We start from the raw sequence: 27,869 nt of genomic DNA on the forward strand, positions 1-27,869 counted from the left end.
CACACTTATAAATTTTGAAAATTCGGTTGCTGGATACATTCAAGTTTCTTTGAATTTGAAAAAAAAATGTTGGCAACCCTGCGTACAACTCTTAACTTAGGCTCGCCAGATGGTTTTCGAAGAAAATGGGACACATCGGAAAAAAAAGCGGGACGTTTTAAAGTACAGTAGAAAAAAGTCATAAGTCAAGGTATGAATATTAAATGTCAATGTCCATTGAGAAAATGACGAAAAATATATGAGATAATTAATGATATTCGCAGGGTGGCCAGCGAGTTTCCATTTTCAAATTCCCGGTTTTTTCCCGGTTTTCCCGAATGAAATTTTATGGTTTCCCCAGTTTCAAAATGCGCGAATCAATATATCCATTTGACCAAAACATTTAACCGAAAATTGTTACTTTCTTTCCAGTCTTTCATACCATCTTCGTTTTCTATAAGAAAAACTGCTATATTTTTGTTATTCGCATAGATTAATCATAGTTTTGATATGATGCCATATAATACTTTCAAAATTTCAAGAAATTCAAAATTTTTCTATTGAAATCTACTGACTGACATTCTGATATTTTTTCTTCTAAAGCTCTTAAAACAGGTTCAGATAAGCCTTATTCATGATGAACTATCTGATATTTTATTACGGTTCTCATACTGAATTAATTGGATACCTTTAACATTTTTATTAGAATGCGTCGAATTCTAGATTATATGTCCCATCTCAAAAATGCATGTTTTTATTCGATTTTTTATGTAATGCAAACAAGAATCACACGAAAACTTTTTCTTTTGTTACATCTTCTGTCTAACCGCACAGAATAAACGCACAAAAGTTTTTCAATAAACCGAATAAAATGGTGACATCTTTTTCTGGCATTTTTCCCGCATGGGACAATTCCCGATTTTCAAAAGTTAAAATTGAGCTACATATTAAAAGAAAATATTTTCGCAATCAAATAAAATAAGTTCTTCGAGGTCATGTCATTCGTCAGACATTTGATTTTTGAACTTACGTTTTTGACAGTTTTTCGCCGCAAACAAAATAATTGATTTTTTTTTTTTAGATTTTTTAAATGTTTTATTAATCAAATGAAAATTTGAAATATGTTTATGATTATTTTTGATTTTTGAGGTACTGTAAACTAAATTGAAAACAGCTGAAAATAAGTAAAGTCACGTAAAAAAAATTCTCATTGTTCAATCTATTTAAAACTACCATTGATCATTAGATTTTTGTTAAAATAGCTTTTTAGTAAAATTATCGACCGAGGTAAGACTTCATGGCTGAATAACTGAATTCATATCTCTCGTTTAACGTTCTATTAAAATTAAATATTTTTCATCAAATAATCCGATATTTTAGTCGGACTCTTCAAAATAACTCCCCCAGTGTAAATGTGTTTGATAGATTTCTGCTAATTTTTCAGAGTTTCGTTTCAATATAACGTGTTTTTCTGAAAAAAAATGAGCTCTTGATGCCGATTCGAACTTCGTCAATTCTGGACTAGTGTATAATTCCAGTTATAAGATAGATGATAAGCTTAAATCTTAGTTATTGAGATGTGGATTCAATTGAAGGCTGTCTGATTTCAACATATGAATTCACATCACAATTCAATTTTTTTTATTTTGAATTGAATTATTATATTTCTTCATTCAGCTTTTTAAGTTCTATTTTTTCAGATAAATATTCGCAAAGAAAGTGCACAGTGGTAAAAATCTTTAATTAATTAACGCTATAAAAGTTAACTACCAAGACTTAACGTATTAAAACTTCACAGTTGTGAGACGTTCATTTAATTTAAAAAAAATTTTATATTCTCTGCAGTGCACAATATGCTTGAGCAAAGAAATAAGCTAAGTTTGTGGTCGAGACATCTTGATTTTTCAAATATTCTCGACTTTTCCCGGCATTTTACTCATTAATATAAAATCCCGACATTTTCATGCTCCTCCCAAATGGTTAACAATCCTGGAATAAACGACTATAAATTGTAAACTTTCTGAGAGAAAGTTCAGTCATGTTGAAATGAATGTATTTTAGGATTTCAAAGTATTTAATAATCCAAAAAAAATTTCCCGGTTTTGATTTGAAATTCCCGGTTTTTTCCCGGTTTTCCCGGTCTCATTTCAAATTCCCGGTTTTTTCCCGGTTTTCCCGGTTTTCCCGGTTCGCTGGCCACCCTGTAATTCGCCAACTGCATCGTTGGATGAAAACAATGCGAATAATTCAAAATTGTTGAAAAAACTTTGATTGTAAAAAAGGAAATAGTTGGTGAAGGAATGATCAGTATTCAAAGGGATTTTTTTATTTTTTAACTTTTATTTTTACTTTCGCAATGCTTACTCTTGAATGGTAATACGAAACAATTGCTTGGATAAAGCTCTTATTTTTATATATTTGTTAGAATTAATAATTTGATTCCTTGTAAAAGTCACAAAAGTTTCGTTTTAAGATTTAAGAACATCTTAAAATTCTAGAAATTTATATTCCAATCAAATTAATCCATCATAGTGCAAAGTAGAGTTAGTGGCCATTATTTTAGCAGTCTTCATTTTGGCATTACCATTGAAATCTTTTTAGCAATTTTTTTGTTTGTTGGAAAACTACAAATTTCGTTATGCAGCAAAAATAGTATGCTGACATAAACGAGCTTCTCGTCGCCATTTCCAATGCCTAAAGGTTTGATTAACAAACATATTTATGTTATTTTTGTTTAAAACACATTAATGTTTTCGAAACATATTTGCTAATTTTCACCAGTTTTGAAAATAGAAAAACCATATAATCAAATTGCGTATCATAAAATAGAGCTTGGCTTAAAGCAAAAACTTTGAAAAGTTATAACAAATGAAATATTTTTAAATCTCCTTGAAAAGCAAAATCTTTACCCTAAAGTTTGAAGGATTAACATCTGCATGAGTTCGTCAAATGAAACCTACATTTTTAAACATTCGTGAAGAATGAAAAAAGTATGTACAGACCCCGTTCGGTTTTTGCAACATGTGCGAACATTTTGTGTGTATCATCAACGTATTTTTCAGTCAATTGCCGATCATTTTTAGTCATTTTGAATTTTTTTTATCATGTTTCTGAAGCATTTGGCACTTTTCTTGTTTTTTTAAATAATTAACATTTTTTGTAAATTTGTTATTTTTCCCATTCTTCATCATTTTTTAGCTATTTTCGTTCATTTTTTTTTTTTGGTTGGTGTTAGTTTTTTTAATGATATTTTCATCATTTTGTCACTTTTGATTACTTTATGTTTTTTTCAATTTTGTTTTTGTTTTTGTATTTTTACACCTTTAGAGAACGAAAAAAAATATTATTGATGTTTGTCTAAATTATATTGGTCATATTATAGCGAAAACTATAAGGTAATGTTGTTTCTGAAAACCGGCACATGTGCCAAAATCGGATGTTGCCGAAGTCGAATATCATTCCAAATTTAATCAAGTAGAATCTTTGGAATGTATAGACGAGATGATGAGGTGCATTCTTGTTAAATAATATTTCATTCAAAATTACAACTCGTGGAGTTTCGTGATATGTGTAAATGAAACATATTCTAAACATTTTAACGCAATGCCCTATGTGACTTGCATCGCAAAATTTAGAAATATAATTTTCACAGAGATTTGTGATCAAAGTAAAAGAAAGTATTCTATTTGTTTTTTTGTGAAGTTTGGATTTACCAATTAAATCAAATTAAATCAGGAATTTTTTTTATTTAACAACTTAATTGAAAAAAAGCGGGACAGCTCTTAATTTTCAACTCATATTGGTTAGCTCTCAAAGCTCAACTTTCAACTCCATATGCTCAGCTTCCAACTTCATAGACTCACCTTTACTTCCAACTCTTAACGCTCAGTTCCCAGCATTTTTAAATAATGTTCTCGACTATGATAAATTCTTCCAATGTTTTCCTTTTTTATTACAATTGATAAAAAAAATTGGACAAAACATGACGACCGTAAAAAACTTGAAAGCTCCGGCAACACTGCATACTTATGATAATTTTCCATGTGTTTCTTCTGTGAGACACAGTTTAGTACAGTTCATTAGATTGAAGCAACGAAAATATCTGTGTGCACCAAAATAAAAGCTTCCGATGTTACGTTTCGCCTGAATAAAGTACCCTTGGGAAGATCGTTTTCAATTTAGGTGAATTCAAAGGATTTAAAATTTGAACATTTCAGAAGATTATATTTAGAATCTCAGTGAAACTTTATATTTCTTTGAAGAGATCTAATTTAAACTTAACACTAAGTCGTACTTACATCTTACAAGGACATGATGGATAGCATCTTACGAATGCTGAAACCATCAGTCCACAGAAAGAGTACTATATATGCCGTGACCCATATTCGATCTTATGACCTCTGGCTTAGAAGACTTTAACGCTATCCATGGCCTAGAGGACTCACATTTACGTGGCTTCTAAACGTCAAAAAAACTTTGGGGTACTATTTATTTCATAAGCTTGAGCCTTAAACTTGTTTTGGAATTTGAAAGTATCAACAATACGCTAACAGTTTTAACTACTCATGACTGTACCGAACTCTCTCAAGTGACTTTTGATTGTTTCGGATCTAGAGATGAAAGTTTGGTAAGAACTAGAATGCAAACTTTAAAAGTTCCATATTGGCGGAATAGGGGTCTCAAAGATAAATTGTTACCCAACTCTGTTGAGTGAATTTTAAAACCAAGCGGCATTTTTTTATAAGAAAAGAAGGTTTTTATAAGTTGAACAGGGTCTTGAAGAAATTTAACTCTTAGCTGAATAACTTGAGAGGACAATTCCTAAGATTTTGGGGTTGCATGGATTAGATAATTTTTTGTATCCTTTCGAAACTAATTTCGAACTTCTATGTACTTCGAGTCCGAACATCTGCTTTTATTTTTTTTAGTGTGTATAAAAGTGCACCCATTTCTCACTGAAAAATTGAAACGTTTATATTTTTAGATTTCATTGAGAAGAACAAAAAAATGCGATTTAGAATTTTTTTTATGAGCAACCGATTATAAATAGGTAAACCTTTGAAAAGCCCATTTTATGGATCTTCGGGATAATTTTAAAACAAATAGATTGCCCAAAGATAACGATTAATATGCGAAACCTTCGTCAAAATTGTTAACACATCCATGAGGAATATAACTATGGGAAACACGTTTATACCGAAGATTGTTTACTTAAGATGCCTCTACCATGCTCAACTTAAACAGCCGAAACAGAAAATCAGAATTCATGTACGGAACTTCAATTGCCCGCTTGAAGCTGTTTGATATATTGACCCAGATGGAAACTAACAGAAGCAAAACTTTTACCAAAATGAATTTAAAAATTTTTGGATTTGTTTTCTTCAACAAACTTCTCGACTTGTGATTTTTTTTGGTAAACCTAAATTAGTTTTGACCAAAAAAGATTTTGTGTAGGGTAAATTCGAAAACTGTAGTTCCTAATCTAGATCTTAATTTTGAATTGAATTTAAAACTATTTGGTCTAGAAACTGTATCGGAATCGATCCGGTCCACATATTTACAAGCAGCGTTTGACTGGTTCTGTCTGTTTTATTCGATCTGTAAAAATAAAAACTGCAATCATATCGTTCGAAAGCAATCGTGTTGTCAACTGGCCGGAACGAACGTGACCTGAAAGTGTTTCGATTGATGACGATGGTGATTCTTCGATAGAAACGAGAAGAAGAAGTTGTGCTACGACAATAAAAAAAAAACAGCCAGAACCGGCAACAGAACGCCATTGCTGGGGAAAGCAACTGACTGAAGATTGATTTGTCGCCACTTTTCGTGTCATCCGGACGTCCGTCGATGCCGAAGATATAGTTACGAGTAGAACAAACGTTGGCTCTTGGACTGCCTCCTCATTTAACGATGATTGTCCGCCGACAACACAAAAGCGGACATCCACAGCAAACTACTAAAAATCAATCGACCATTTTCCGCTGCTGTCATCCGGAGGGGTCTGCTTCCTAGGCTAGCTGGGAACCTGGGCAGTTGACCCGGGAGTTCTGCTTCTACTCTGTCTGTTTTCAAGCTGAATTTGTTCCCCAAACCAACAACGGAATTTGCTCGCAGGTTCTGGCCCTGCCGCGGGTCGTCTTTTCTGCCGTAGAAAATAGTGTTTTATGACAGCTGATGGACGGAGCACTAATGATGAAGACCCGGCCGGGGTCGCTTTTATAGTTATGGACACTTCCCGATGTCGTAAAATTGATCTTTGAAGTGAACGGATAATTGACTTCGTCGCGATGCCACTTGTTTCACTAAACGTCGTTTCCTACCCTTCTTGTTAAGTTGTGATAAACAAGCACAGAATGTGCCATTTTCAGCGCTATAAACTCGAAGTGGTGTTTACGTAAGATTTGGAGTTAGGAGAAATTTAACCTGGGGATAGTGTCTTCTAGAAATTGTGTACCTACTGAAAAATTTTATTTCAGGGAACTTCAAAAAATATTTTTTAACTTTGGAAAATTTAACGCCTACAACATTCATCAGTTAAAAAAAAACTTACTAGGCAGAATTGGAGATAGGAATTTGTGTCATTACTCTGAGGCCCTTCAACGATGACAAACGTAATCTAAAATTCTTCAGAAGCCACGCGTCCATACTAAAGCAAAACAACCCTACGATATGCTTATCCGTTTTAACCTCGACGACAAACACGTGTCTATTAATTTTAGCATATTTAGATTACAACCAACCCGATGGAATCTAGATCATCAAACTCGCCGTGGGACCGGAAAGGGAAATCAGACGCTATATCTAGGTCAAGTTGATGCAAAACATTTGACGTCTTCCTTTTTTTTTATTCTTCCCCAACGCCATTCCATGTTTGTTTATCCGGGAAGAACAACAACAACAACTACCAGCGCTGCTAAGACGATTCATTTAGGCCGTTAACAAATTTGCGAATTCCCCCTACACACACACGCACACATCATTCCATCATTTGAAAAATTAAACATTCCGCAATAATTTTTCAGGTGGTTTTTGGATTGGTTTATTTATGGGGAAATTATTCCAGATTTTTTTTCTTCAAATATTTATTCCCATGTCGAAATTTCTAGGAAAAGGTGTTTTAAAACTATCACGCGTTTTTTTTTTTGGAAAGTGGCTTTCGCTGGACGGATCGCCCCGACAGCCGGCAACCTCCAGCTTGAAACCGATTCCAAGAAGGTGCCCGCGTAGTCGCGTGATGACGCAAATGCTCGTCCGCGAAATTTGTATTCATTAAACGGTCACTTTTAGGGACCGAGGAGAGCTGGAGTCTTGTCATTTTCTTACGACGTGGTCATTTACGGTTTACCAAACTGGAAACAGTTGAACGATTATGGTCGATGCTTTATTTCCACTAATGCACTAACAGGTATGGATTAAGAGAAAAATTAAAAATAACTTTAAATTATGTTGGATAGATTTCAAAACGTTTTCAACCCAATTATTTTGAAAGTTTTTTTCGTTACTTGATCATATTTTTAGGATTTTTCTAAAGTATGTTTTCCGACAGTTGATAAAATGAAGTTTGGGAAGGAATAAGGAATAAAAATTAGGTAGAATGCTAGTAGTATGAAAAACATTCATATCACAAAAAAAAACTTAAACTTTAACATTTATTTTTTTGAGTTGAAACATGTTTCGTTCATGTTATGCATCGAACGTTTCAAGTGATTTCTCAGTTGTAGGTACATTGAACCCTTTTCCAAAATAATTTACAACATTTTGTGCCTTGCAAAAACTCTTGAGCTTCTTGAAACTTCTTCCTCACAAGCACAAGTCGACCTGCTTAAACACATGCTATTAATTAAGGGTCGCAAAGACCGCCGAACTTGAAGAGTTTTCGAATAAGCAAAAAAACGAAATCAAGTTATCGATTTCTACGCAGAAGCATGTTTAGAAAGCTTAAAAAGGATTCCATTGGACAACACGCGTAACTAGTCTCAATGTGGTTCCTTTTTAAGGTAGGAGCATCATACTGTCGAAATTAAATTTTTTGCATGTTATAATATATTATAATATATTTCAAATTTTCCTTTTTGCTCTCTTCCAATTTTCAAATTTAAAATTCCCCACAATTGGAAGAGGAACTGATCAATCACGAAGTGCCGGGTAATCTTCGAAAGGCATTAGCAGACGGCAAAGAAAGAGCAACAAAAGTGTAAGATTATTTAAAATCAATCCAATTATACGATAAAATTTATGCCGAATGCCATATAAGGTCCTAAATAAATATAATAAAAAATCAAAATTCGGTGTGATCATTTGAATTTCGAACTCAAAAACTGTACTGTATATTATGACGCAAGAATTCATTTAATAAACTCAATTTTTTTAAGCCTTTTAAATTAAATTAACCCTCAAAAGCCCATGTATTAACATTCTACTACAGGAGATACATGTTAATACATGGGCCCCGGAGAGGCGCAAGATGTGGGTTCAAGTAATATATTGGAGTATAATAAATGCAAGATCAACTGAACCATCAATTGTAGAGCAATTTCCCGAAATGGAATGGAAACAAACCTGGCTTAACATCAACTGGAAGTGGATACCGAGCGTAGACCGTTCAAATATGTTCCTTCTTTTGAATGACCTAGTCCCAAACAAAGAAAAACTGTTTAGCTATAACATCGGAGGTTTACAAAATGTGATTTGTAATGAGTGTTCTGGCCCAAATGACAATAATGAGCATAGAATTAAAGTTTGTCCGAATTCCAAGATCATATGGGATTGGTTGAAAGAAACACTTCGTAGGAAACTGAAAATCGATTGTGCAAAACCAGAAGACCTGTTGAGTTGCAACCTTGGAGAAAGAGAGAAAAGATTGAAATGTGGGCAGTGGCTAGTAATTCATGTTATGAGTTTTTTAATAGAAAGATTTCCGAAGGCTAGTATGTACGAATTTAAGAAACTAAAGTCTGCTTCATTTAATATTGGAACAAATTCTTTTGCTCATTGTGGCGCTCCTAGTGGACGGATTTGGAAACTTTTTTCACCCACGTGTCGGGAAATTCATTACCTTTCACCATGTATTTATGTCATAACACCAAACGATAGCATTTTGTAAACAACCCCCATGGAATCCGAACGGAGAGATCAAATTGTGCACAGATTTCTTGAAAATCCATTGTTGTCGACATCGAAGCTAGCTAAACAGCTTAAAATGCCCAGAAATACCGTATGGCGTGTTATCAAGCAGTACAAGGAAAAATTGACGACGGCTCGGAAGCCGCATTCGAAGCGTCGGAGTGGAACTGTCGACCGGAAACTGCGTGGGAAAGTCATCAAGGCCGTCAAGAGGAATCCCAATCTTTCAGACCGCGATTTGGCCAATAAGTTCCAGGCCGCTCACAGTACAGTGCGACGAATTCGTCTCCGGGAAGGAATAAGGTCATTCCGAGCCAGCAAACAGCCAAATCGGACGCTGAAGCAGAACAATGTGGCCAGAATCCGTGCTCGAAAGCTGTACGACCAAGTGCTGACCAAGTTCGACGGATGTATTCTGATGGACGATGAGACCTACGTGAAGGCGGACTTTGGGCAAATCCCAGGTCAAAAATTTTATTTGGCGACGGATCGGGGGGATGTACCTGCAAAATTTAAGTTCGTGTTCGTGTTTACGAATAAATTCGCCCGCAAGTACATGATTTGGCAGGGGATATGCAGTTGTGGACAGAAAACCAAAGTCTTTCTCACTGACAAGACAATGACATCAGAAGTCTACAAAAAAGAGTGCCTACAGAAACGGATTCTGCCGTTTATTCGTGCCCACGACCGTCCAGTAATGTTTTGGCCGGACCTCGCAAGCTGCCATTACAGCAAAACGGTTATGGAATGGTACGCAACGAACGGGATCAGCGTAATACCGAAGGACCTCAACCCCCCAAACTGCCCCCAGTTCCGGCCGATAGAGAAATACTGGGCAATCACGAAGCGGAGGCTTAAGGCAAAGGGAAAACTTGTTAGGAACATGACTCAAATGAAGAACTGGTGGAATCAAATCGCCAAAACGGTGGACGAAAAGGGTGTGCGCCGCCTAACGTGCCGTATTACGGGAAAAGTACGAGAATTTCTTCGAAACAGCAATGAATAATTTTTTTAATTTTTTTTTATGAAAGAGTAAAGAAAATGCTACATTTGTTTGAAAAACAAATTATGAATTCGTTAATAAATGACTGAACTACACGCAATTGTTTGTGTTCCAATATTAAATGAAGCAGACTTTATTTGTAGAATGGAGATGGAGAAACATGAAACAATTAGTAAATGTATTCGGTAGCTTTATAAACATAATAATGTAATTAATTGTAAGGAAACATGGAAATAAAGTTTGGTTTAGTTAAAAAAAAAAAAAAAAGTCCTACCGGGAGACAAGGCGAATTTTTTCGCATGTTTTTCAACATCGATTTTCTCTTATCTAGTGCCTGAAATTTCATCTAACACAGTTGGATTCATTTCTCTACAAAAAAAGTTTCGCTGACTGAATGTTTGAGTCAAGACCCATCTCTGGGTCGCAGTTTAAAAAAAGTTATAAGTATTTTAAAAATAAAATTGATTTTTCGGACTTTTTACTTTCTGAACCTGTTTCTAATAACCTGGTAACACATATTGACTTTATTTTTAAATGTTGAGTAATTAGAATAAATAAAGGAGATGTAATAATTTTTCTTTATAAAACACAAAAATCAAGAATTTGAATTCAAAACTATATTTGAATAAAATAATAATATCTCGTTAAGATGGGTTTGAGTAATAATTTTGATATACTTTCTGGATCGGGTTATTATTCCTATGTGATACATTTGAAGAAATTTGAAAAAAAGGAAAAATTAATTGATTTTTAAAATTTGCTTGACAGTAACTTTATAAAAGTAACAAAAACTTAAAAATCTTAGACGGCTCTGTATGCAGTAGAGAGTTAAATTTTGATCACTGCAAGACTGAAAGAATTTTTTTTTACATTATTTTATTTACATACTTTTCCGTCTCACGACATAACTTGATGAACATAATTCCTAATCTTAAGTCATCTGTATTGAAGTTCGAATATTATTCAGAAATTTGCTTTTAAAACTCAATTTTTTTGTGAACAGTTCTCAATTTATATGACACGGACATTTGAAATGTGATTCCGTAACTTATGCACTTATGATCTTATACACTTATGATCTTATACACTTATGATCTGATTTTTTTTTACATTTGGTCGGGATTCGACCAGACCGAACTGAGCGCCATGAGAAAATTTAGAAACAACAGGAATTAAATCTCTTGAACTTCATATTCTAGATCGAAAAGGCGAATACTATTGATTACAATGAATTTATTGGATTATAAACTATCGATTCTGATTGATACACATCAAAGCTTTTGTCTTTTTTTTTCTGTTGCCGGCATTTTTTTTTTTTATTGATGAAATTTTTTTTATATTTACATAACAAACTTAAAACTAGCACTTTTTCCTTAAATCTTATTGCACTCTTATCAACTAATACGCCTTAATCAAATCATAACTTTAGATGAAAATATTTGCACAAATAGTTCAAGTATCTGGAGAAAATGTTGATGGCGTTCAGTTCGGTCTAGTCGAATCCCGACCTTATAATGGAAAAGGTACTTAATTGATAACAGTATCGCACAAAAAGTTGGTATTTTATTCCAAATTCCGTGCATTCATTATTGAACCATAACATGATGGCTACTCAATTTCATTTTTTTCTCCACATGTTCCCCGCATGATCTAATGAATTCCCGAATCTCTAAGGTTAAAAATTATCGTTATTTGTAGAGTGAAACAGGCGAGATTTCTGACGTTTTAATAGAATTCGGTATATTAAAATATCCTAAAACATTTTGCAAGTTAGCGGGAAAACATATCAATTATAAATTTTAACTTAGGGGAAATAAGGGCATAATGGCCACCTTGAGGAAAACGCTTATTTAATCATAGAGAACAGCTGTAATATGTGAATTACATCATTGTTTCGTGTTCAGACACTCAAATAGTCTATTGCCTAATTGGATGAAACTTGAAAAAGTAGATAAAAACGTTTAAAAATGCATTTTAAAATTGTTTGCCGAATGCTGAAAACCAGTCATTGTAGGGGCATGATGAGAACCCCCCTGGGGCAGTATAAGCACCATTAATATGGGCACGATGAGCATTTTCTGCAGGGAAAATTAGCAACGAATTCCACTCGATGAAGTCAACTGAATAATAGAGCTAGAGGTGATTTTTTTTTTCATTTACCATTCATGATCAATGCATTTTGCACTAAACGGTGAGGCGTAGATCCATCAAACAAAGCAATAAGAAAATAATCTAGGTCTGTTTGTAGAATTCAAAGAATTAACACATGCTCATACATTATGTTTCTGGTGTTTTGTTGGATGATGCTACTAGCCGTATAATGTAACAATCAAAAAATCAATCTTGAATGGTATGTGAAAAAAAACCCTCGAACAGGAATCGAACTCGAGTCTACTGATTACCTCTCCGTCACCTTGCCAATAGGCCAAATCGACACATGAAACAAATCAAGCTGTAGCTCTATTATTCAGTTGACTTCATCGAGTTGAACTCGCTGCTAGAAAACGCTCATCTTGCCTTGATTAAAAGTGCTCTGTTCGCCCCAGGTCAACAAATTTAAGTAAAAACGCGTTTTAAAGTTGATTAAAGTAAAAAATGAAAAATTTTATGATGGTGAAAATTGAGAAACAATGTGCAAATCATGTTGCAGTGCGTACATTTCAGATCAAGATGATTTAAAGGTCATAAAAGCTTATTTGCTGGTGCTCAAAAATTATAATATTTTCGTCACTTGAGAACCTAGCTCGTTATTATTTAATATTTCTGTAAAGATGAAAAGGATATTTCTTTTTTGGTGAAAAATTAATACTATAGTACGAAAAAAATCCTCATGAAAATTTGTTTAACAAAATACGTACTTTTCTAGAAAAAAGGAGTGCTTATTATGCCCTGGGTGCTCGTTATGCCCTTATCTCCCCTACGTTTACTAATTTTCCTCGTTTTCAATTCTGTTTCCATTTCTACCAAATACTTCTCCTAATGTTCCTTCTTTATTATTATCCTGAACAGCGAGTGTTGAACTTTGGGAGCTATGAGTTTACACTAAATGTGGGCCCAGCTGATATTTTCGAGACAACCTGTGACATACATTTTTTTTACAATCCTTTTGTGGTTTTATATTTTTGTTGTTTCAGAAATTACATTCTAGGCGTCAACTGGCACGTGGGTTCTCTGTAAGATATCTACTGGCACGATTTATGGAACGACCGATATTTCGTTCATCTTGAGCCTTCTGTAGTGATAACTTTGTTAGCATGTTGTTTTAAACAAATTTAATAAATAACCTCACTTGGTGCTCTGGCACTGATACACGATATATAAACTCGAATTTATATGGTTGTTAACAAGTCGCGAATGCCATAAAGATGGTAAAACGACTATAATCGAAACAAACAAACAATATGGTTGTTAACAAAATACTAACTCGCCTTTGCGAATTCCGCTAGTTTCCTGACTTTTATTCTTCTTGAAATAAATCTTACTCTAACTGCTCTTATTTGTTCTCACTATCCTTGTCTACGATAATCCATAATTGCGCTCAAATGAAAATGTTGACACCCCGATGTTAAAAAGTATTTACTCTGGGTGTTGTTGATGGAGACGCTACGTCCGAGAGCTCGTCATAATTATAATAAACATATTTTCGAAACCAGAGAAATAACATAAGTTTCTCGTGGTTTTGCCGCTTGTCAGTACGTCATTGGATTTTTAATTTTTTTAATTTAATTTTGAGAAATTTAATGTAATCTAACTAAAAAAAATTGAATTGTTGGAATTTTTTTAATAAAATGAAATCAGAACATGATAAAACGTGTATTGAATGTTGTGATAAATAGTACTTTTTCCAAACCCAATAAAAAACTACCGAAAATGAACCCTTTTTCGCCAAAAAAATTCTTATTCCTTAGCAGGTGTTTATTTTAAAATAAATTTGATCGTTAAGCCTTTGTAAACTTTTCTTTTCATCAAAATTAGTTGACAAACAGGTAAATAAGGACTGCGTGAATTAATGTGAATTTATTACTGGATCAATCTTATTGGGTATTATTAACATTACATCTTTATTTGCTCACAAAATTTATTCGAATTTTCGATAGAGCTTTTTCGAAATTGATCTCCGTACGTTTAATAAAGTTTCGTTACATTTTTGCTAGTTTTTTCATGTTTCGATTCGGAATAACGTGTTTAGAAAAAAGAGTATCTGGTTGAAGTACATAATAATTCCAGTTACCAAAAAATGTTAACAATCGATATTAGTTTTCGAGACGTATAAATTGATATTCATAGTCGCAACATTATCATTTTTTTAATCAAAGGTATTTCTATTGAAGCATTTTACTTAGTACGATTCTATTTGCGGAGTCAGCGCATCCACTTGATTATTCTAAGTTAGTAGAAGGGAAAGCGGCCGTAATTGCAAAAAAAATCTTTTCTATTATTTCTTCAAATAGATTTTTGGGTTAACTTTTTCATGAATTGAAGATATAAAATCTACTAACCAAAACATAACGTTTTTAAGCTTCACGTTTATAAAAATTTGATTAAAATTTTAATAAAATATTCTAGACATTTCCTCTACCATTTACTACACAATATCCGGTTCATTATTTTAAAACACATAGAAAATATTTCGGAACTGGATATGAAAAATTCCAGAGCACTTAAATGTGTGCGCTTGAGCTCGAAATCCCGATGTTTTAAGAAATTTTCTACTTTACCCCGCATTTTCCCGATGTAATATTCATCCTAAATTATACCCGCTCGTTCAAATATGTTCATACTTTTAAACGATCTGATCCCCAACAAAGGAAAGTTACAATTGTATAACATCGGAGGGCTTCAAAATAGCTTGTGTAATAAATGTGGAACCACGAGCATAACGAGCATAGGATGAAACTTTGTTCAGCCGAAATAGTCTGAGATTGACTGAATGATGCATTGATAAGAAAATCTATATATATAAAAATGAATGTTTGTCTGTCTGTCTGTTCCCTATAGACTCGGGAACTACTGAACCGATCATCGTCAAAATTGGCATCTAAGGGTTTTTGAGGCCGGGGATGGTTTCTGTAATAGTCAAAACTACATCCGACTTAAGGGAGGGAGAGCTACCATACAAAATTTGTAGTTTTTCGAAACAAATAAAAGTCATGACATCCATTTTCCGAGATTTTTTCACCCTTTGGGCGGTTTGTTTTTCGTCTCTATGGTCGAGGCCAATCGAATCAAAACCAATTGAAAGATTTGCAAAAAATACTTCCATATTTAGTTCGTGTTAATGTAGGTATCATTCGACTTTTCATTCAAGGAACATTAGAACATGTTCAATCGTTCAACTTTTTCTGTTAAAAAAATTAAAAACTATGTTTTCTTCTAGAAATTGTTACTTCGGCCCAAATACACAACTGAAATGAATTTAGAAATGAAAATGGGAGCCATCGTACTTTTTGCTTACATACCAATTCAAGTACGTACTTAACATGAAAAGTGTTTTTGTGTTACATGGCTGCATAGAAGAGACTTTTGATCCGCTTCGTTTTTGAAAAGCGAGACTTTAGAACTGATATTCAACTGGATGCAAAATTTTTAAGAGAAATTTTGAGTTAACCCTTAAAGTGTTAAAAACAATATTCCCTTCTGTCAACTTACACGGTGGGGAAAGGGCAAAAGTCGAACTTTTAAGAAATTCATCTTCAAAATGATTCAATATGTTGGAAAGACCAGAAGGGGTATTCCGAATGTTGAAACTGCAGCAGATATTGAAAATTCTTAAATGTCTTTGTAAATGAAGGTCATTCCCTTTGAACAGCATTCGTTAAAATTGGAGTAACAAACATAAATTTATATTGCAGGAATACTGCAGATATATCAGTGAAACTTGATAGAACAAAACACAGGAATTCGTATTAAATTCACTTCAAAGCCATTACTCTGACGCATCGGTAAATAAGCTTTGCATTGACACTTGCCCCAATATACGGGACAAATGTAAACTTAGAAATTTGTTTTAGCCAACATTTTTGAATATTTGACTTTCAAAGAGAAAATAAAAAAACGCTGAGAACTTATTTAGTGATGCAACTGTTATTTTTTTTAAATATTTATATGTTTACCGTAGTAAATTTATTTAGAAAAAAAGAAATTTGCACTGTATTTAATACAAAACTAATTTAATATATTTTTCATTACCATAATAAGTGCTGTTTGGGTATCGAGCCGGTTAAATTTGCCTACCTTCTTCAAGCAGTGGGGGACAAAATTGAATAAGATGGGAGAGCTCCCATGTAAATTTAAGATAATGAGCTTTTCAAAGAAGGGACCATATTTAAAAAGGTTTTTTTTGGGTACAGAGTACAAATTTCAGATCTTGAAAAACGAGTTCAGAGATCAAGTTTCAGTAAATAATATATACCATCTTTGAATTGCAATTCAGAATTGCAGCTGCAGCTCACATTTCAAAGTTGTTGGTTTGATTTAAAAAAATGCTCTCTAAAATCTAAATTTGAATAAATTTTTACAAATTACATTTATTTCCGGAAGGTGTAGCAAAGCACAACGGGTCAGCTAGTAGAGAATAAATTGCAAGAAACCTGAAGACCTACTGAGTTTGAATATTGGAAGAGAAAAATGTTTTAAAACTGGACAATGATTGGTAATAGGTACATACTTTGAGCTTCCTACTTTCGAAATGTCCTCATGAAAACTTGTACGAACTTAAGATGGGAGTATTAGAATGGAAATGGAAGAACAGAAAACCGCTTAATTCGATCCAGGCGAATGCCGAATCATGACGAAGCCTAGCCGTAAGTAAGTAAGTATGATTTTTAAAATAAGATATTATTATTATTCCATTTTTGTACTTCTACTTATTCCAATATTACCTCAAAGCAAATGTGCTATATTTAGCTTTATAATCAATACGTGGGGTTCAGTACTTAAATACATTTAAAGTTCGCAAGATCAATTAAAAGCTTTGGACATGCCTCAATTTATTTCCAACAAGAAAGCTCCACAACGAACTCCTTTCGAAATAGTTAACCGAGAATTTTTATTGCTAACTACACGTTCAACTTGCCTAAAAACATCATCGTCAGCTGCTAATAACTAAATGCATGTACTCCTACAATATCAATCGGTTCGGGGAGAAAGTTTTTCCTATTCCATTACACCGGGCGCCTAATTCCTGGCACTAAAATTTAATTGGATCGAAAAACCATTGGCTTGGGGCCTGCGGGGTTTAATTTTATTTATCACCATAAACCACCGCGCCCTAGCCTAGTAAGTTAATCAAACCACTCAATACGCCTGGCAAAACTAACCTGGCTTGGCCGCGGTGGTAACAACTCAATTATCGACTTTCGCCCAGCCAGCTCTTGCAACAAAGTTGCGACCCACAAGTAAGGGTAATAATCCTACCGCTCTGAAGTGAGCTTGGTTTTTTTAGGTTCTTTCTTCTGTTTTTGGTAGAAGTCGGCAGGTCACCACCTTTCAAGTGAACTCACTGGAGCATTGACGCCCGTTCTTTGACTTATTACCAAGCCGACTCCCGCCGTTTCTTTTAATCGTTGCTTCAATTCGAGTAGAATCTTCCAATGAACCGATAAAGAATAAACAAAAACTGCATTTCGATGAGCCTCAGTGACAAAGAGTAGCGACACACGTTCGAAAACACATTGTTGTATGTTAATTTTCCGAAAAGTCAACGAAATATCTGCATATCACACTTTGCGGCGCGCCGTTCCTAGACCTTTCCCTTTGGAAGAAGCCAGAGGCGGTGAATCAAGGTGTGAACTTGCATTATTGTGAACAACAACAAACGTGACGCTCAAATGAGGATCCGATAAGGGTTTCCAGTAGGGGGTGGCAAGGGGGAAGGAACGATAGGGCGCCTCCTCTTTGGTAAATAAATTATAAATGTTTACATCGACGATGAAACGTCGAACAACTAAACTGTTGACGCGCGTTGCGGTATGTTTCAGGTGGTTGCGGAGAGGAGTAACCATTTTATGGGGTTTTTGAACGATTTCGCGAAAGCGTGCGGAAATTGGCAACAAAAAAGCGTCGCAATGGTCGCGTGCTTCCGGGGGTCAATGCGACAAGTCGAGCGTTCAGGATTCGTTAACCTTTTCGGAAATATTCTTAAGTAACGAAAGGGCACTCGACAATTTAAACAAATGCAATCAAAATTCACATTTGGCTGAATGAAGGGTACCTGAGAGAATTGAAAATATGTTCCCTCTTTAAACTTATTTTGAACTCTGTACGAGCTTGAAAAGCTCAAAACTAACAGTTAGCAGCATTCTTCCGATTTATGTGACTTCCAATCAATGTGAATTAAAATGAACCGTTGTTCAGCTTTAAAGCTCCATACGGAACCAATTTGGAACTTCCATGCACTTTGAGAGATGCAGATGCTGCTTTTACATTTCGCACGTCTGCTTTTTCAAATTCATTGCTTGGAATCGGAAGAAAGATTTAAGCTATCAGGGCACAGCATCAAACGATGAATTTTCAATTCGGATTCAAATATCCGGGAAATGTTATCTCAGTGTCAGTAAAAAATCATTCTGGTTAAAATTTGAAGCTTCCCAAAATCTTGAAGATGAACACTTTTTAGAAATTAGAATATTAAGGATAGCAAACTGAAGTTTATGAAATAAGTATTTTTGCATCAGTCATTCAGAAAGGCTGAATAGATTTCTTTTCAGCTTGATAATGAGACTTAGAAATTACGATAAGAACTTTAATTTTCAGCTGTCTAGCATGATACAAAGGTCGTGTCATTGAAAACTTGACTACTTAGGTTGACATTAATATTTTGCTTTAAGTTTACTTAAAATTCAAGAAGCCTTCACATCACCTACTCTAAGCTAAATCGTCCGCATAATGCTATGCTATGGTTGCAAAATTCAACAACATTGTAAGAGCCTAGGAGAAAAAAAACCCTAAACGCGGTCATAATATTGCACGCGCGCTTCGGGTCCTGCCTGGTTTGTTAGGTTAAGGATGATGGTTTGTTGCATATCTGTTTCTGTTTCCCAGTTACTTGTACTTTTGTTGCCGCATGGATACTGCTGACTGGAACACGAGTCGTAAATTCTTCCTCCCGGCCGGCTGGCAATGCGTTCAAGTTCAAGGGCGAACTTTCCGAGCGGCAGTTGGGGTTTTTTGTACCTCGGCGGTGACAATGCGCGATCGGTTACATCATTTCGCGACTGAGAGGCTTTGGAACTTTCTTAAATCAGCTTATATTGAGCTCAAGTCCGAACACTTAAACTTAAGTTATTGATTCAGAATTTTAGATAATTTTGAATACAGAACTTTTAGCAGAACTTTTCTAACACAGGATCTTCCTTCAGATCTAAATTTTAAGCTTTTGCTCTCAAATATCATAGGTTTGCAGCAAACAATGAATACTACTGAAAACTGAAGCACAATCGTTTTGGATTGTGATGTGAGTCCTCATTCACGAAAACAAACACTCTTCACAATTGGGTGAAATGATCCAATTTCGTTCAGAGCGTTCGAGTTCAAGGCTTTTTTTAAAAAGAGATCCTCGTGCTTAAACATTGCCCCTGCTCTACATAAAATGATTTTGTCTGTCTTTCTGCACTCGTAGCTTGTCGTGAAGGTCTCGTCCAGGTTTCGAGAGTTAGCAAAATCAGCTAAAAATACTCTTCAATGTTTGCCGAGAAGCATGAATAGATTAAAACGTACAAAAGAATGTATCGTGTTGTTAATATTCACATTCAAAGTTTTAATTTGCACAGACTTTTTCGGAGTTAATTTTTGGCGAAAATACGTTGAAAAGTGTACTGTACCAAAAATGATATTATTGGAAGAGCACTACTGACATAAAGAGCTCCCAAGTAAAATGATGCATGACCACTACATTCAAGCGAAACTAGAAAAAAAATTTATGGGATTTGCATCCTATTGGATTCATTCATACCGAAAAAATTTAGTGAGAATCGAACTCACTGCAACATCTCATCTCGGCTTGTCAGACCGATATCTTACCCAGTGCACCATCGATGCATCGATGCAGCAAACGATGGATTATAATATTGTCATAGTCTTTCTGCCATCGCCGATTTCCAAAAAAAAGGAGGGTTTTTTTTTTGAAAAGTAAATAAGTAAATTGATTTCTAACACAATTTTCTAACTCATAATTATCATGCAATTTCAAAATATGAAAAATTTTACTGATAAAATAAAAAAAAATCAAAACAAATCAGTCTTATTTTCAAATTTGGAATAAATATTTCTGAAACACAGAATTAAAAAAATCTGTATTTAACCTTCCTTTGCGGTTAGGTTCTATATGACCCGAACTGTACTTTCTCGAAGCGATTTCTTAGGAACGCTTAAAATTTCCTTTTCCTTAGACATTTTCTAAAATCAGGAGTTCTACAATTTCTCATTTTTAGATTTTGTTTTTTTTTAATAGAGTTACCAGAATCAACCAGCAAAAAAAGGACAATTAGCCGGTTAGGGTCATATAGGCCCGGATTATTGTTTTTTTTTTTATCAAAATCACTGAACCGATTTTTACAAACACTACAATTTTAAATCGTCCAATTGTCTGCTATCAAATGCTTCTTAAAAATGTGAGTTTTGATTTTTATGGTCTTCAGAACACGACCTTTAAGCCAAGAAATCTTTGAAAAATTGGTGTTTTGCATCAAAGATAATTCGTTTTGTTGAACTTGTATTGAAAAACTATTGATTGATATGAATAAAGATATAATTAGAGCTCATATTGAAGTAAAAAATGTGCTTGGTTTTTCAGACCACTGCTTGTTATTTAAAAAGTTCATAAAAAAAATTCAATGATTAATAGCTATATTCTCATCAAGGAATCAAGCAATTTTGATGAAAAATATTGCCGTTTTGGTCAATTACATTCAATTCTAACCAATAGTGGTGAATTAATAATAAAGAAACTGTTAAGGTGACCAATTCTAGTATTAAATCATAGAATTTCAACATATTGAGGACAAAATCTGAAGTTTATTGTTTATTAGTTTACACTTTTTGTTGCCGTAAGCACAACTACTGTGAAATGTGAAATTTATTCTTTAAATAATGTTATAAGAAATTAAATACGACACTTCAATTAGCTCAAGAACTTGAAATCTGCTCATGTAAGCCATTTTATGTTGAAATACGGGTCAGGGAGTTTCAGAAATCTTTCGTGTTATGTTGTTCGCGGTTCTTAAGGTGATAAAAATATGACAAAAAAAAATTTTCATGTTTTTATAGATTGAATAATTTATCAGCCCAGTTTTAAAATATAAGCTAATGGATCAAATAAAAAAAAATTGGTTTTCAAGAAGAAAATCAGTGATTTTTCTTTTTTTCTTAGATTTCTAATCATGATATATGACTTGGGAAACCAAAAACTTTTTTTACTATTTATGAAAATAAAAGGCAAAATAGTGCTTTTTGAAGTTCAAATCAATATCAATAAGAAACTAATTAAAACATAAAATAAAAAAATTCCAAGTTTTGTTGTGAATATTGAAAGCACAAAACAAATACAAATATAGTTAACATTGCGCATTAAAATTAAGCTTCAAGGTTGCTACTCGAATCATATTTCGAACTTTTAAAGATTAATCCAAAAATCATGATTTAATATAATAAACAAAATGAAAAGTTTAAAAATTTTCAATCGCAGGTTGTACAGTTTCAAATTTCAAGCTCTGAAGATTTTGTCACTTTCAATTGGAATATTGGATCCCGGAAAGAACAGAAGGTAGATACAATGTTTTTCCTATTATACATTTAGATTAAAAGGCTTATGTTTTCAGAACACAAAAAATCAGAATTGAAAAACTAAGCCAAACTTATTAAAAATATTTCTAAAATTTAAAAAAAGTTTGAATTTAAAACTCGGTAAAATTATTTGAGAATTGAAAAAACAGCTCAATAAAATTCGGTAAATTTATTTGAAAACTGAAGCAAAATATGAAGATGATAAAGATAATTTTTTTTCAAACATTTATTCCAATAAACACGTCTAACGCCTAATTCGGTAGATTTCAGCGTCCTGAGCTCGAATATTTTGTGTATTTGATCTCTCGCCTATAATTTTGGTGATACGAAGTTTATAAGTTTTAAAATGCATAAGTTTTAAGTGAAATCAATCATTGATCACTGAGTAACTAAAAAATTTGAATTTAAGAAAAAAAAACTGATTCTGAATTTGTTTATTAAAGAATAATGTTTTGATGATGATGATGGTTAATCTTAAAAAGTAGATATCAACAGTTTCTATAAATTAAAAAAAACATTATTGCAAGTATTTCTGACAATACTGCAGAAACTTTAAAGTTATTTCAATAACACATGCTGATAGAAAAATTTAATATTATTTAGATCAGAGTTGCTAGCGATTTTTCGTTTTGAAATTCCAAAGTTTTTCCCGGTTTTTCCCCGTTCTTTCCCGGTTATAAATGATGATTTTCCTATTTAATATAAGGTACGCCGGGGTAAGAGTGGACGATGACTATTAAACAATACTGTGAACTATTTTATCAAACTTTTAATGCAGAATGTTAAATTTACTTGTAATCTATCTAATAACTGTAAAAGAGATACGGTTCTGACAATAGCGGATGTTTACGGTGACTTTTTGTTAATTTTTTATTTTGAACTACGATGAGGAGTTGATGTGCATCTTTTTCAATCGCAAATTTCTCGTAAACTAGCTGGCTCTGGACGAAAAACTCTACATTGAAACAATCCTTACATTCCAAACAACCAGATAGGAAATGAAACGACGGTTAAAAATTAAGAAAAAAGAGTTTATTTGCAAAAATTTAAAATTTTGTCTCCAAAGCCTATCTGGGGTAAGTGGGAACGGCTTTATACATACTTGATGTTTACACGTTTTTTAATTTTCTCTCCTTCATTCAATACAATTCAGCTTTATTTAGCGTTCGGATCGTAAAAAGTTGGGAAAAGTACTTGTTTTTTTCTGGAATAACTATATATTTTCGATAAAATCGGATCTCGTGTATTGAAACATAAATTACACACAATAAAAATTGAGAGATGCTTCACTGATAGTACCATGAACTTTTTTCAAAATTTTGAACGGTTCGAGCAATAAAGTAACTTATTCAACCAAGAAAACACAAAGTGGTTGAAAATTTCTTGAGAAATCAAAGGGAAAATCTACCGTCCCCATTTACCCCATAAAGCGGGGTAAGTGAAGACACCAGTAGTCTATAATAATTTACGTGATAACTCTTTTCGCTTTGCGTCTATCATGGTGAATAAAAAAATAATTGTAAAGGGCCTCAAAATTCTAACAATTGTATTCCAAAACTTGTTAAAACGGTTAGAAATCATGACAAATACTTTGGCGTCTTCTTACACGTTGTCTCTTCGTATCAATTTTTTTCATGATTTTTTAAAACGAATCTAAAGAAATTGGCCTCTATTCGTTGTTTTGCTCCACAATTTTTAAAAAAAAATGAGGTCAATTGATCTTGAAACTATAATATAGCACTTTTGAGCCACTGTTAAATTTTCTATAATTTTTATAGATGTATTTTTATAGAATATATAAAAAATACATCGAAACATTTGCCTTGCAAAACTTAAAATCATCAGAATGCAGGAAAATATTTAGTTAATATCTGAACGCGGTTCAATTTTTCAGAGAAAAACCAAAGACATGTTTGAAAAAAATTGTTTTTTTTTTCTATACAAAACAATTAATAACTTTAGTAGCGCCCCAGTCATTTGAACTTAAGATTCGTAAAAATATAGAAAATCGTGTATACGTAAGATAGGGCTGAACTATAATCGTTTGAATGTGAGATATTTTTCTGTATCAGGGTAAAGACTTTAGATTTCGGCAGAAGCTTGATTTCGATAAAATTTTTACTTAAGACATATAACCGAGAAAAAATGTTCAGTTCTTTGAACTCTTACTTATCCAGGTTCGACGTATGTTTTGTCGATAATGGTTTCATTATTAAATTTACAACATTGGAGTTATGCTTGTAAGCATGGCCGTAGGAACGGGGGAGGTTTTGGGGGTTAAACTCCCCCCCCCCCCCCTTGAAGGTTCAAGTGAATTTTTTTTGCTAAGTTTAAAATTTGACATTTCTTATCAAATTTTGATGAACAAATTTTGAGTTACAATAGTGTAACAATCTCAACTCCAGAACCTCGAAATCTCATTCCAGGACCACAGTTCTACAACAGTTTTTCAAAAAATTTCTCACTTGTTGACTCCCAAATATTGAATCCCAACAAAGTTAGACTAAGTTTACCAGATTTTCTCACTCTATTTGCAAAATCAAACGAAAATTTCAGTTGAGTCCTTAGAATTATGCATCTAGCGTCCAAATCAATTTTTTAACAAATTTTGTCAAAATAAACATACACAATTTTTTGGTAGCCCTAATATGATTCTGAATCGGCTGATGTGTTTCGATAAAATAAAAACAGTTTTCCACGTGTTTTTCATGTTGAATTTAAATAATGGAACAGTTCCAAAATTTTCCTGCATATTGGCTGGATTTTAAGGGAAAATTTTGAAACAATATGCCTTTATTCAGTTAGGTTTTAAAATAAAATTGTCTGGATTTCCCAGCCCGGAAACTTACAAAAAAATATCTAGTACGTATCCAGTTTATTGTTCTTGATTATAAGTTTGGATCAGTTTAAATATTAAAAATTCAAACCATTTTTATGATTTGGATCTGAAATTTTTATTCTTAATTTATATGTGGAGTTGAAACATAAGATAATTTCATGAGTCCAGAATTGAAAAATGTGAAGCAATTTATTTAATTTTAGTTTACAATTTCAGTTACGAATTAAAAATTGAAAAAAAAATTGTTCGGATAATTAAAACGAATCCTCAGAGCAGCCTTTCTTGTATAGCAGCTTGAAGCTAAAATATATTTTTATTGTTAGTTAAGCGATTATGAATAGCAAATTTCTTCTAACTTACATTAAGTTTTCTTTTATCGGACAGTAACGCCGGTGTACCGAGATCGAGAAATTAAATCGCTGCTCTTTTGCTATCAGCTCGAAACCCTGATTTACAAAACATCGTTAGTTATACTAGTTTAAATAGGTTAAGCAATTTACTTACAAGCTAAATGGTTTTATCTTGTTTCACAAGCTAATTGTATCAATCGGAACTGTTTTTGTAGGTTAGATTCAGTTGCTGTTACCTATGTGAGTTCAGATACAACTTTAGTAATAAGTATTTTAACAAATGTCTTTCACTTACGGTTTTTAAATGTACAACGTCCTTCAGTAAATGTTAATCCGTACTACTCAGCACTAACCGTACTATTTTAGTTTTAAGATAATTTTGCAAAACACTCCTGCACTATGCACGCAATGACGAGCCAAATTTCCGTCTTTTTCCTTTTTATTTTTGTTTATGTTTTTACTACTCCCCATCACCAATCGCCGGTCTCCGTCTCACTTTCCGACAGGGCTGCCGAGTCGCGCAGTTACACGCTCAACAAAAATCATATTGAAAACCACAAATTCAAAACCAAATATGAGATTTCTGGTTAAAAGTTCTGATACAAATTTCGCCTTTTGGTTCTAAATTCATGGGATTTCTTATGTGGAATTTGGATTCAGGTTTTGAATTTAGGTCCATAATGCAGAATTCAGACTTGGAACAAAAATTCAAGATTGACATTTTGATTTTCGAAATCAAAATAGTTCAGACGATGGCCAGTCAATTTGTCCAAAATCTAAATTTTAATTTTGAAAACTTTTATCACAGGACTTTAATTAAGAAATATAAAATAATAAATTATAATTTTGATCTTGTTTTTATCCTCCGGTAACCCTAATTTTTCACTTTTGTTTCAGATTATTTGATACATTTTCAACCATGCTTAAAATCGTTATGCTCATGGTTCGAAAGAATTTGTTTGCTAATTAAATGAGTAAAAAAGTTTGTTTTTCTAACTTAAGCGTTCAAAATATTTTTTTTGTATCGATTATAGTCGTTTCTACATCATTGTATCCCTTGCGACTTTTATCAACGATGCAGTTGGCACACCAGTCATTGAAACACTTTTCTGGAGGCAACTGACATATTTTTTAAAGTTTCATGAAAAAAATGGCAACTTCTAGGACTTATTTATAAAAATAAACAACTTTTAATGCAAAATACTTTTAATCTTAATAATTTGTACTCAGTACATATACATTTTTTTTAACTAGTACATGCACTGTTTAAGCGAAAATGTTGTAGGAAAAAATTGTAATCAAACCCCCCCCCCCCCCATGAGCCGGTTCTTCCTACGGCCCTGCTTGTAAGTATATCAGACTTGCGGAGAGCGAAAAAATTTGATTTCCATATTGCCCCGCAATTTGTTGAAAAAAAATCTCAAGCATGACAATTTTCCCGGTGAGGTGCCAAAATTCCCGGTTTTTTCCCGGTTTCCCGGTGACGAGATAAAATTCCAAAGTTTTTCCCGGTATTCCCGGTTCGCTAGAAAACTTGATTAAGATTCACAAGGCATCCAAATTAGTCATAATAAGCTTTTAAATTCTGTGCACCTCGGAAGAAAAAAGATTTTGTTGCCTTGTGTAATTTTCAAAACCTTTTTGATAAGATTTTTAAGCATTTAGAAGAACAAGAAACACAAACTGAAATTGGTTTTGTGATGAATATTTCACATCAGCATAATTTAATTTTTTTTTGATTATTCTAATGACAATCACCAGTGGTAAACACCTTTTTCATGGCTTCCAACTTGTTTATATAAAAAAATAGAATTTGATTGATTAATTTTAATCAAAGGATTGGTTTCAAACTCTGAATCTGTTTATTTATTTATACTTCTTAATAAAGACCCATCCTTAAGACGAGGTGGGGGTATTCAGAGGGTTCAGAGTTTCAATACAAAATGTGTATTTAGCTGCAAATTGAAATTTACAATTAAAAGTTAGTTTCAATTCGTGAACGTCATATAGTGTCGTGAAATAAATGTCTCAAGACTAGGTAAAGTTTAGACTAAGACTGCCAGATTGTCCGGTTTTATTCGGGTTTGCCCGGATATTTCGACCTAAATTTAAGAACAGTCCGGCTCGGCCCCGTTGCCCGGATTTCATTAAAACATGCCCCGATTTTGTCCGGATTTTTTCACTTTATTTGGCAAATTAACAAAAAACACCTCCAAAACCGAAATTTTTTTAACAAGTTTTTTAAAAATTATCATGAAAGGTTTTTTGGAAGCCTAAAATACGGTTGAGATTCAATTGATGAGTTTTGATAAAAAAAAATATTTTTTTCTTTTTTTTCTTGATTTTTTATGAGGAATTTCTGAGTTTTGACAAAATTTGCCCGAATATTGCCCGGATTTATGGTCGTCAATTTGAAATCGAATGCTCGGATTTTGCCAGGTTTTTATATAAAAATTGCCTGGTTTGTCCAGTCCGGATACATGCTAAAAAAATTCTGGCAACCTTAGTTTAAACTTAATTCAGCTGGAGCTGGAGCCAAATATTTGACTTGATCCTTAAAACTTATTTGTTAACACCTTTTTAAATCAAGTAATTTCCCTTTACTAAGGTGAAATTTAACTTGGAAAAATCTCCATAGGGGGGAGGTTAAACTACTAAACCTCCCCTCCACCTCCGTTCGCACGACCTTGTCGAAAAAGTAGGACATGTCCTACCAAAGTAGGACATCTGATCTCTATGGCAATTAATTAAAGAAAAAAACCATCCCAAATGTTAGGAGAAAAAAATAATAAGA

General features: G+C 33.3%; 1 protein-coding gene across 11 annotated transcripts in view; it reads right to left on the reverse strand.

Annotated features, from left to right (window-relative positions):
- The window catches only part of LOC129742680 (mucin-19), a 652,529-nt gene that overhangs the window by 384,359 nt on the left and 240,301 nt on the right, over positions 1–27,869 (reverse strand). The gene's annotated exons all lie outside the window — the stretch shown is intronic.

Source organism: Uranotaenia lowii, chromosome 2 (assembly GCF_029784155.1).
Source record: "Uranotaenia lowii strain MFRU-FL chromosome 2, ASM2978415v1, whole genome shotgun sequence".
In the NCBI taxonomy this organism is placed as follows: Eukaryota; Metazoa; Arthropoda; class Insecta; order Diptera; family Culicidae; genus Uranotaenia; species Uranotaenia lowii.